We start from the raw sequence: 12,501 nt of genomic DNA on the forward strand, positions 1-12,501 counted from the left end.
AGCTCATTTGGCCCCTCCCCCCCCCCCACCTAACATCACTCTAAATTCCCCATTAACATTTAATAACATTCAATTCATCCATTTTTGAAATAGAACATTCAATCATTATAATCACATGATAACATTCATTAACACATAAAATTCATAAACACACAACATTCATGAATAATTCATTAACACGCAACATTCAAGAGTAAGTCATTCATGAATAATTCATTAACACAATATTCATTAACAATATTCAAGAGTAAGTCATTCATGAATAATCATCTCTTTTTTGCTTTCTTGCTGTTTCTTTTTTTCATAAAATTTATAAGAGGAATATCAATGTCCTTGTTAGGATCCCCCTCCTCTACTAGTTCTAACACATGTCTCCTCCTCATCCGTTCAAGAACACCATGAGACCGCTGCACCAAAGGGGGGTCCGCTGCAATAACAAGTACTTCATGAGGTTAAATTCCCACCATTTTATATTAGTGAATTACAAGTTTTTATTTAAGTAAAAGAACTATAAATCAAAAAATTAATTTAAAAGAACAAAACATAGATTTTCTTTACCTGAATGTGCCACATGATCTACCTGCTGATCAGTCTGAACATCCTCTAGCACTCGTTTAGCACGACATGATTCTATATCCTGTTGGTGTTTGAAAACGTTACCCATTTCCAATTACCCTAATGAGAACAAAACATATCTAGGGGCAACTAACTCCTATTATCAACACATCCATTCAGACACCAGGCCAACTATAAGGCATGACCCTTCTTCTTCTTCAGGCTCTGCAAAACCTAGGCGGGTGGACCTACAGATTCTTTATATGGTACCAGTTGTCAAAGCATACACTGAATCTATTATGAAGAAGATAAAACCCTTATTTCTCCTGATAACTCATGAAATAACATCAATCTACAGTAGCTAAATGCACATCTAAGAATCTCAGAAGCTAACTGAGGGCATTCTATTATAGCTCTTCAACATGAAAGGGGAAAAACATTTGATTATTGATGTTGATCTCAGCAAAACCTCAAATATGCAGCAGTATAACAAGTGATCCTATAAATGATCAGTGCCTTATCTATTAGGCAATTCACACAAAAACCTAACACAAATCCCTGAAAATCACTGACATATGTCATACATCAGGACTTCTTGATCTATCTATCCACTTTGTGAATTAGACATCTGCATCCTTCTGAACCTCGTACTCGACTTATCCCTTCATGAAATTTGCAATCCTATGATGAAGAATCAAGCATTTACATAACTCTTTGAGTCATAAGCAAAATAAATCAACATATAGAACCAATAGGTTACAACTGAGTTTCATATTCTTTGTTTACAAAACACAGAAGATCACAAACAACATGAATAGGCGACAAGATATCAGAATGAAGATTGACTTGCTACTGCCTTATCATTCATTTCTTTAAGACAAATGACAATAGGATGCATGGAATTTAAAAGCAAAGCTACCTAACAGATCAGACTATCTGTATTCTTATTTCTTGTTGTTCATTACATGAGAAATTTGTTGAAGTATGAAGGTGGAATTACAGTTCTGGATCCAAAGAAATGGTCTCACAGAATGAGTGCAACTTTCCTACCAACAATGGTCTCCTAGTAACAAAAAATTGGAACCCCCTAAATGACAGAAAGAAAGAATGATATAGCAAGGAGATGAATTCTCGAATTGAAACTGAAGACGACAAGTGTCCATTTGGAATCCCATCTTGTGCAACTGAAAACCTCTTTCATCTCTCTACCATTTGATCTGATTTGATTTCATCATTGCCTTGTAACTAATTTGCAAAATATCCCCTCCTGAATGATGAAATCCCCTATTTGCTAAAAATCTGATTTGCATCAAAATGTTGATAAAACTTGCTTTAACTGACTTAGAGATGCCCCCAGCTGAAATATCCTTGTCTTTTATGCATATTCAAGCTATTAACTTGCCAAAAATCACAACTGAACTTCTTGGTCTGAAAACGGTTGCAATTCAGGTACCTGAAAGAACACCTCCTATAGCTTGAACTAGCCACTACCTGTACAAAAATTGACTCCAAAATCGGATAGTTTGTCTTCTCCCGGTTTCAATGGTATATTGGAGTGCATATCTAGCTTATCGAAAACCCCCTGAAAGTCATTTCGAAAATGAATCCCCTGCTAGGAACATCAGGTCTGCACATCCTTTAGATTTTTTTAAAATTTAAAACAATCTCTAAAGTCAGAACTTTTTAATTTAAAATCTTTTAAATTTAAAAAGAATTTGCACATCCAACTTGAAAGAGAATAATAAAAAATAATATTTTTTATTATTTTTCTTTTCTGAATTTCTCTTCCCTCCTCTGATTTCAGGGTCAACTTGATTTGACCAGCTTTCTACCACGTGGCACCCATGCACATCCCCGCATTTTTTAACCTTCGCGCAACTCTTTTTGCGGGGAAGCATCGTTCATCAATTTTTGACATGTGGCAGCATCTGGTTCAACGATGCCACATCAGCGTTCTCGCATTTTTGTTTAAAATTATGCTTAGTCCTCTCTAGCTGACGTCACTTCCACATTGACCACATGGGCGCAGGGCATGAACTTGGCTTTCACAAAAGCCACATGTATTAAATTCATATTGACTTTTGACTGTTGTTATATTTAAATAACAAAAGATTTCTATATAAGGGAAATGTGGGACTAATGTCCTCTTTGATTTTTTTCGTGCTCTGAGCTCCCTTTGAAATTCATGTCGTTGCCTTTTCAGATGCTTCCCCTATTCTTACTGTGGCTTCTTTACTGCTGGGCAGCCTCCTTTCCATTTACATGATGTTCTCCTGATGCTCTGCACTATATTTCATGCTTTAGACTCATGCCTTTTGCTGATGATGCATTCTGTTGTTGTTGATGCGTTTTATAGTGATTGAAGCTCCTTTGGTTTAATGCTGCAGTTACTCTATCTATTGGTGTGGGGTTGTTGCCTATCAGCGTGGATTGTCTCTTCTTTCACACATTTGCCCTTTTTCTTGCTACAGCAACAGCTTCCAAAGTCCCCGGCTATTCATACATTGAATATCCTTCAAAATGCAATGGCCTTCCCCCTTTATTCTAGAAACTGCAAGTTAATTTTCTTAAACTTTCTATGTGGGAATCACAGCAAAACTGCTTACAATTTCATTAACATAAACAATGGACATAGTGCATGCGTCCATATGAACTTGCATTGACCAGCACTTGACCACTATCCATCCATGAGCTCTGTCTTAAGAATTTGGCCAAGCCATCAGTTAAGTGTTGAAAAATACTTGGCCTCTTATTTTATTTCAAAAATGTGAGCAGTGCTTCAGTTGGTTGGTGAGTGTCCAGACATACAAGTGGATGATGTTGGCGTGAACTGTTATGTTCCAATGGCATGAGCTCATGCTACAAGGTGCTTTTAAATACGTTAGTCTGCTTCTTATTACAATTGCAAACTCTTCCTTTTATTTCTTGCGGATAAAAGAATTCATGCTCTCGGCCTCTTTGACCAGCTGCATTCCAATTCCTTGCTCCTTCATCTTCAGCGTCACTTCCAACTGCTTCATCATCATCTGTAAATATTTCTTAATGCTCCCAATCATCATCTTTTCCTGTGTCAGCATCAGCATTTATTTTTGAAAGAGGCCAAGCATGTAATTCTTTCTTGATTAACTTCTACATCAACTTTGCACGTGCCTTACCAAAGTCATGCTATAGATTTTTATAGAGCTCTCAATCGCTAAAAACTTCATGATCCAAGGATTATAAAATCATTATGGTTTCATCCCACATAGCTTTGCAAGACTCATGATTCTCTTATCTGCATGTGGAAATTCCTTAAGTTGTCTGTGGTTCCCTTTGGCAGCTTTGATGTTGTCATATAAATCAAAATGGAATAATTGGCTCAGGAAGACTAAGAAGATAAATTTTAACTAAAGATGTTGCACCAATATTACTCATGCCCTCAGTCAATGAGGCATTCCCATCTTCATTATACAAAGAAATCAAACCTTGAACAACCTTTACATCTCCTTCAGTCCTGAATATGTACTCTCCCTTTAATGGTCTATCACATTTTGAAGTTTTAATCATCACAATGCATGATCTCCACTTGCAATGACTGGAATTAAAAACAATCACAAGAACATTACAACTCCTTTTTAATCATTTCCGCACCATTGTGAAAATTGTGTCGAGAGGCCTGCCTGGTGGCCGTAAAAACTAACTTAATCAAGTAACCAGGCCGTAAAAATTGGCATGAGTGTTCAATCTTGTATACTTTACCACACTGCAAATTTTTAGCCCACAAAGAATCTCCAATCAAAAGATTTTAATTGTCGAACATCCATACTTCAATTACCCTGCAGGCAAACAATGTTAAAAAAACATAAACTGGGCTCAGGTTCGACATTATAAACTGGGTTATTGATCACTTGGGCTTCTAAAAACTAGGATACAAGTTCTTTTCCGTGAAGAGAATATAATTCCATGTTTTGGGCTCATGATGAATCATAGGGCACATTCAGCGAATTTTTGAAAACAGGCACTTAGAAATTTTAAATTGGCAAATATGTCAAAAAGTAGTTTTTGGTAAATGGACGGACATATCAAAGTATGCAAATGGATTTTTCATGACTCGAGAACTGGCATTCTTCAAGGATTTTTAGGAGACAACACAATGATATAATCCATTTAGGCTCACCAATCACAGGATCAAAGTTATAATGTGCCGAACAGGGGTACAAATCAACCTAGATACCTTAGTCATAACAAAACAATGTAAACTAGGTTTTTTACCATGCTAGAAAACTTATCAAATGGATTCGTCAGGATCTCAAAATTGGAACATATGAAGTGTCTGACCCCTAGAACACAATGCAAAAATTATTTCCTCATTTGGATCAACTGGGTCAAAGATATCATTGGTCGAACAGGGCTTCCCAGAATTGTGAACAACTACACAAATGTACAAAATAGTAAATGACCAAATTTGAGGGGTTCAAAACCTAGCCAATGAATTCAAAATGACTTGAAAATGGAAAAAAAGATTCTTTGTTATGGAAATTAAACACTCCCAAAGTGGCTAGTCATGACACATTCTTGGGTAAAAGATATTCAAATGCAAGTTGGGCCTCTGGTCGCTATTTGACACTTAGGCAGAATTGCAAATTTTGACACTAGCTCAAAATGGAACTTCACAGAATGATTCGGGATGGCAAAATAACATTGTGGATCACATGCACATGTCAAATGGAAGGTGGTAAGCCACTTAAACACCATCTAGGCCTCAAACTGACAACTAACCACATATGCATAAAAGGCACTTTAGGGCATGATTTTTTCAACGGTGCTCAAAATTAGGGCTACAATTTTGAGCGCTAACATATCCTCAACACAAAAAGGTTACACCAAGTTCAATTAAAGATGTTAAATTGTATTAATAATTACATAATTAGTTTTAAATAACAAATGAGCACCTCCATCGACGGTACGATGCACATAAGGGGCTTCATGATGCTGCGTATGATTTGTGTCAGGATTAATAGGCTGCATTGCAATGTCATGCACATTATTATCAAATAAATTGTTGCTCAAGTATTCAATTTCTAATATATTTTTTGGCATATTTACCTGTGCACATGATGCAGGAGACTATTCGGTTGGGGCAATGGAAGCTTGCCATAGGCGTTCAGCCACCACTACATAGCCTTGCTTGAAGGCAATTTTTTTGTGTTCTTCTGTGGCCTCCAGATTAAAATCAACGCCCTACATTTTTTTATTAATTAACAAAATTATTTTCATTTTATAAATAATTTTTCTTTGCAATTCATTTATTGCTACTTACAATGTGTGCTTTGATTTTCGAATATCCCCCAGAGCCAAGTTTGTGCTGCCCAACCTTTTGCAGCCTCACCTTTGTTGCCTTTGATGTGTCCTGCAACCTATGAAAAGTTTGAAATATGTTAGATGATATAAAGAGAATACTAGAATCATTGTGGAAACATTTACTTCACTTGGTTTTGATGTCTTTGGAGGAAAAAATGTGCCATATGTATGGGTTCGATTTCCTGGTCAAAATTCATGGGATATTTTTACTGAGATCCTTGAGAAAGCACATATAGTTACAACTCCAGGAAGTGGGTTTGGACCCGCAGGAGAAGGTTTTATAAGGGTGAGTGCCTTTGGTCACAAAGAGAACATATTAGAAGCTTCATTTGTCAATATATCTTCATTTGTCAATATATCTTATGTAGGATTTATGCCCAGATTGAGATTGAGATTTATAAGCAATTGTGTCAGCATATGAATTACATACCTTTCATATTTACAATAAAAAAATTTAAATACCAAAATTGAGGATTATGCATGGTAGTATGTTGGAGAAATAACTCCTATTTTAGGGATTTTGACAAAATAGCATAGCGAGAAATATTGAATTCAAAAGGATGAGAATGTGAAGGAACAAGAGGTGCAGGTGAAGGTTCAAATCACATGAAAAGTCATTTGTACACACTGTGAATTTTGTTGTACATTATGTTGTATTTTAAGAGTGCTCCCCCAAGGTAGATGTGTTAAGCTTGGTACTTTGTCTCTTTACTTCACTGATATATGTGTTTGAATTAGTCTACACACAAATAATTAACATGTTACCAAAGCTTATACGCCTTTTGTGAGCTTTCAAAGAGCTAAGGAATGGAAGAGAAAGATTGGAAGCAGGGTGATATCAGGAAAAATCTCTTAATGAGTTTCCATCTTTACAGTTTCCATAGGAGAAAAAGCAAGGATTCCCTAAAAAGGATAATCTATTGGTTGGGTATAGACACATAATCCATGTGATCAAAGCTTCAGCAGCAATGAAAAATACTAAAAAAGAAGAATGGATTTTAGATGTGGTGGAAATGCTTAGCTTTAAATTCTTTAGGATTCTCAGACTACATTGTTATCTGAAGATAGAGATTAGATTTTGTGATGCTTCACACTTAAATCTGATGTATAGTGTATATGCACTTCTTTTTTGATATGCAACAAAGCACAAAATGGAATTGATGACAGTATAAAATAACAATCACTAATGACAACATTATATACTGTTATCATAGTTAACAGAATACTACAGAATATGGGATTTGATATCTTCAATGATGGATTTCATCAGGATTTACATGCAGATTAAGTGCAGATTTGATGCACACATGACCCAAAAGAAAATAGGGGATAGGAAACTCAAGATAGCGAGCAATTATTGTAAAAGAAAGGGAAAGTCAACAAGTATAGTGGTCAAGGCGTTGCCTATTTTTATGACTCAAAATCTAACATGGTACATCATATCACAAGATTCGGTTGTCACAACTTTGAGTAGGAATTGCTTAGTTGAATTAGAGTTTGAGTTCAGCGAAGATAAAATTTGAGAAAAGAACCCATAGGAGGCATAGGCTCTAAAATTTGTCACTAAATATGAATAAAGGGCTTCATTTTGTCAATATATCTTATGTAGGATTTATGCCCAGATTGAGATTGAGATTAATAAGCAATCGTGTCAGCATATGACTTACATACCTTTCATCAATAGATAGATTAAATTGAGCTAGTTGAAATTGTTGATACTGAAGTTGAACCCTAAATTTTCTCATTAATGTACTAGTAGTTAATACTATTGCATACCTTTTTGGATTTGCTGGTGCACTTTCTTTTGGCAGATGTTGCCCTTTCTCCTTTGCATCCAAAATGAACTCATTCCAGTCCCTCACTGAAACAAAGGGAGGACGCTCATACTTCGGGTTGTGGACGAGGCTCTTTCTATATGTGTCCCTCACAACCTTGAGATGTCTGGCAGCTTTTTGTAACAATTTCTTACAATCAAAAATATTACTACCAAACTCATGCTCTATATCTTTGATGAGCTCATCTTTTAATTTTTGAGATTGGTAGTTCCACCTTTTAAGAAAAAACACAAAATTGTTAGATATAGCTAGTATAAGAAAAGACTCGAATGAAAGGAAAAATGTTGCACCAATTAATGATATGAAAAAAAATAGTGGGATAAAATTAGTTCAGTTATGATGTACAGCAACCTAGTACGTATGGTGGGCCTGAATCTTTGCAGCGTGTGGTCATAAAGCCTCCTATAAAATGTATCGTTTCTTGCAAAAAATGTCATGCAAAAATGGCATGGGATAATTAATAGTAAAAACCATTAAAATGAATCATATGAAAGAAGACTCCACTTTTGGTTCTCTGTAGAAAAATTAGTTAGTATCTTCTACTCAAAGCATGAAATTGCAATGTACCAAATTACTAAACTAGAGAATTACTGGTATAGACAAAAGGTCATTGATAATTCAAATGATCCTACCAAACCCCTAATAAAAATTAATTCCAAAATAATTAAACAACTTGCACAATACGAAACACTAAAGGTCATGAGGCATCACTCCACATCAAAATCCCTTGCATTCACCACTTCCTATCATGTTTACATCTTGCAAGAAAATCCTTATTACAATATAAAAAATAATTATTTAAAGTACTTGGAAGCTTAGGACATTTCAAAGGCATTAATTTATTATGGTCAATCAACAACGATGTCTCCATAGATCTCGTGCTAGAAACACGAGTAGCTCCAAGAAATGACGGTGAATTATCACCAATAGATGTACTATGATCCACATTTGGTGGTGTACCAGACGGTGCATCTCCTACCATAAAAAAAACAATACACTATGTGATGCATCCCAAGATTAAAGTACATATTATCAACTCATAATTAACACAAAATCAAATATAGCAAAACAAGGATTTACCAGCTGGATGTCCCCTTGTTGCTGACATTGCAGCCGGCAATCTCATACGGGCATCCGTCAACCTCGTAGGAGTCTCCTGCACTAGATGACTTGAACAATACATTGTTAGCAAAGACATTCTAAAATAATAAAAGTAAGAGTTAAGAATTTTTGAATGTTCGAAATAAAAAATTCATTCTAACTTGTCAACTAAAAGATTATTTTACCAGTGGTAGCTAGAACTCTGCTACTACCGCCCTCACCGCATTGTCCTTGACCACGTTCTGGATCGATTCCCAAAAATTCCTGTATAACAAGAATTTAGTAGTTAAAGTTTCTTACAACTCTTTAAAAAAATTGCATCAATAAAGTATTTTTGCACATATTACATATTTTACTTCACAACATAAAAGATTATAAAATATAAATCTTTATTGAACTTTTGTTATAACTAAATATTCATTGGAGCTTACTTCATAACACTGAGCTTGCGCTTTCAATTTTGATAGCCTCTTCCTCATCTCCTCGGGTTCCATATTTGCCTCATCCAAAATTTTCATTGCTTCTAAATTAATTTGCCTAATTTTTTTTTCAACATTTTTATAAAATTGGGAGTATCAGCAATATTGGCCTCATCAGAATGCATAGCTAGTGGCTTGGTGGTCACTGCTACTACTTTACCCTTATCTTGAACATCAAATTGTGAGAGGAATATCAGTAAAACTATCATAAAAACTCAAAAACCATAAATAAAATAACATAATAATATAACATTTTTCAACTATCTAATTTGTACAATTTCAAAAAGGTTTACCCTCACTGAAGAAGGGGTGGGAGTAGCATCCTGCTAACCTCTATCATCTGTCAGATCCATATCATCCTATCACAAAGATTAAACATAAAAAATTCAGCTAACTGAAAGCAATAGACAGCAAAAAAAAAATTTATTAACAAAATGGTAAATAGTACTTACAGCCCTCATGATAGTAACATTGTTTGTATCTATGCGATTTAAATCTTAATCAATTAGCAGTTCTTCCCCTGCACTTATTGATTTTATTGCACAAACAAAAACTTCATTCCCCTCATGTGCCTCAAATATGCAATTGGGTTGCTTACTAGTTGAAGCAGGTCACGTACTATTTATAAAACCTACAATATTACCTATTGCTTTTGGTCTCCCATCAATGTACATAGAAAATCTTTTATTTTGATCATTTTCTTTCCATTGTATATAATTAGCTGATACCCCATACCTACGCATACTTTTTTTATATCGAACAATCCGCATCCAATCATTGTAATTGTAACATGGACCAACATACTTGAACAATTCGACAAATTTTTTGTAACATACCTTTATCCCATCCATGGAAAATAGGCCCAAACCATGTAATGAGGATGGAGCAATGCGATATATCCTCTCATTAACACAAAAATTTGTGTTAATTGGAGGTAGCTCATTGGGTATCCATTCTTTCTCAATGTGTGAGTACTGAAAGGGCACCTTGATGTCACCTTTGGTCTTATCATCATAAGAACATGACCCCCCATTAGCAAGGAAAAATTGCATGCGTTTATCAAATTTTTTTCTATTCTTTTGACCTCTAGTTGATCTCCCTCTTTTAGCTGTACTACATGTAGAGCTTTCATCTACCATTTCCTCATTTCCCTCATTCGATGTAGATAGATCTGACAAGTACCTATTTGGTGGGTCCTGCAATCCATCAAATGGAAAGTGAAAGTGACATATATAAAATGTAGTAAGTTGAAATTGATTATACAATTATATTTCTATACAGACCTTCTTTGTCTTTATATACATTATATGATTATATAATGTTTATTTATAACATATGTGCTCAATGATAAACAAGAAGAATATAAGAAAATTATGTCTATTTATTGACTTATACCTGTTGATCCATGTCACTGTGCATAATCCACGCCAAACGGGTCAAATCTCCTGTAGTCAATTGACTATTTGCAAAAAGGGTGACAATCAGACACAATATAAACATTGGTAATTATAAATAACCTATGTTGTAATCATTAGAAATGAACACAATAAATATGTAATCAAATTTCCTGAATATGTTAATCATTTACCTTAAGTTAGCTAAAAATTACATGATACACGTTTGCTACAAATAACTTAGAAGACAACATGAACAATAGGCAACATCGCAAACATGTCAACAGAAGGGGTGATGATGTACCTGTAGTCAATTGACTGTTTGCAAAAAGGGTCATAATTAGACACAACATAAACATTGGTAACTATAAATAACATATGTTGTAATCATTAGAAATGAACACAATAAATATATAGTCAAATTTCCTGCATATGTTAATAATTTATCTTAAGTTCGCTAAAAATTACATGATACGTGTATGCTACAAATAACTTAGAAGACAACATGAACAATATGCAACATCATAAACATGAACAAATTTACCTTATATATGGAATGCAAGATTGTCAATAGAAGGGGTGATGATGTTTGTAGTCATTGATTATCTTCTTCTTCTTCATCATCATCATCATCATCATCATCATCATCATCGCCATCATCACCATCATCATCGCCATCGTCATCGCCATCATCATCGCCATCATCACCATCATCATCACCATCATCACCATCGCCATCATCATCATCATCACCATCATCATCATCATCATCATCACCATTGTCATCACCATCATCTTGATCTTCATCATCTGCTTCTTCATCATCTTCAATATCTTCTTCTTCCATAACATTATACTTTATTAGCCTTCCTCTTGGATCATGTCTAACAAAAAATGACCAACCCTGCTTATTTGGAACCTCTGAGTAAAACACTTGCTCACATTGGCTTGGAAGAACATAGGGCTCATCTCCAACTGGCTCAAACAACCTTGTATTGATCATTGTAAATCCATTATCATGTTGAATAACCGTTCTATCTAGATCATTTTGATTTAGTCATAACCTGTACCATTTGACGACGAATAGAACTACTTTGAAGGTGTTAAATTCACACTCAATTATATCATCCAAGATGCCATAGTATTGATTTTGAGATTGTTGAGGATGTATGTCGCTTCTAGATGATATATTGATGACCTTGAAAATTGTAGTTATCCAAGAATCACAAGTTTTCTTTGTGTCATCCAACCTTTTTATGCGGAATTTGTGGCCATGATAGTACATAGCTTTGTGGTGCTTGACCTGCAATTTTTGAAGTCTGTGTAAATTATTTGCATCGTGAGTTGATACGAAACATACGTCGAGTTATGATCATTAATAAATTTCTACGTACCTCTCCACCTCTTAAACCATTTACTAGATCAACTACCATCGGCATAACATTGGAATCTCCATTATGATGAGCTTCTGTAACCAATGAAGCAACACCTTCCCATGTTAATGAGCAACCATTTTGTTGACATCGTTCAATCCATTCCATCATCCAATCAAGATTGTTCGCAATATACAAATGTATTGCATCCCACTCTCAACCACCTATTTCAAATAAATACGCCAATTAAAAATAACTTATATTGAAGATTTATATGAATTAATTAACTACAATAAAATCTTAGATTTACCTCTCACTTTCCTCGATCTACCTTTTCCCATCAAGTACTCCCCTTTGAATTTGTTAATTGAGTTGGGATCCCAAATACGATCTACATGGATGTTTGCTACAAAATTAGGAAGAT

The sequence above is a fragment of the Cupressus sempervirens genome, chromosome 1 (genome assembly GCF_028749045.1).
Source record: "Cupressus sempervirens isolate cs-2001-9-10 chromosome 1, ASM2874904v1, whole genome shotgun sequence".
NCBI lineage: Eukaryota > Viridiplantae > Streptophyta > Pinopsida > Cupressales > Cupressaceae > Cupressus > Cupressus sempervirens.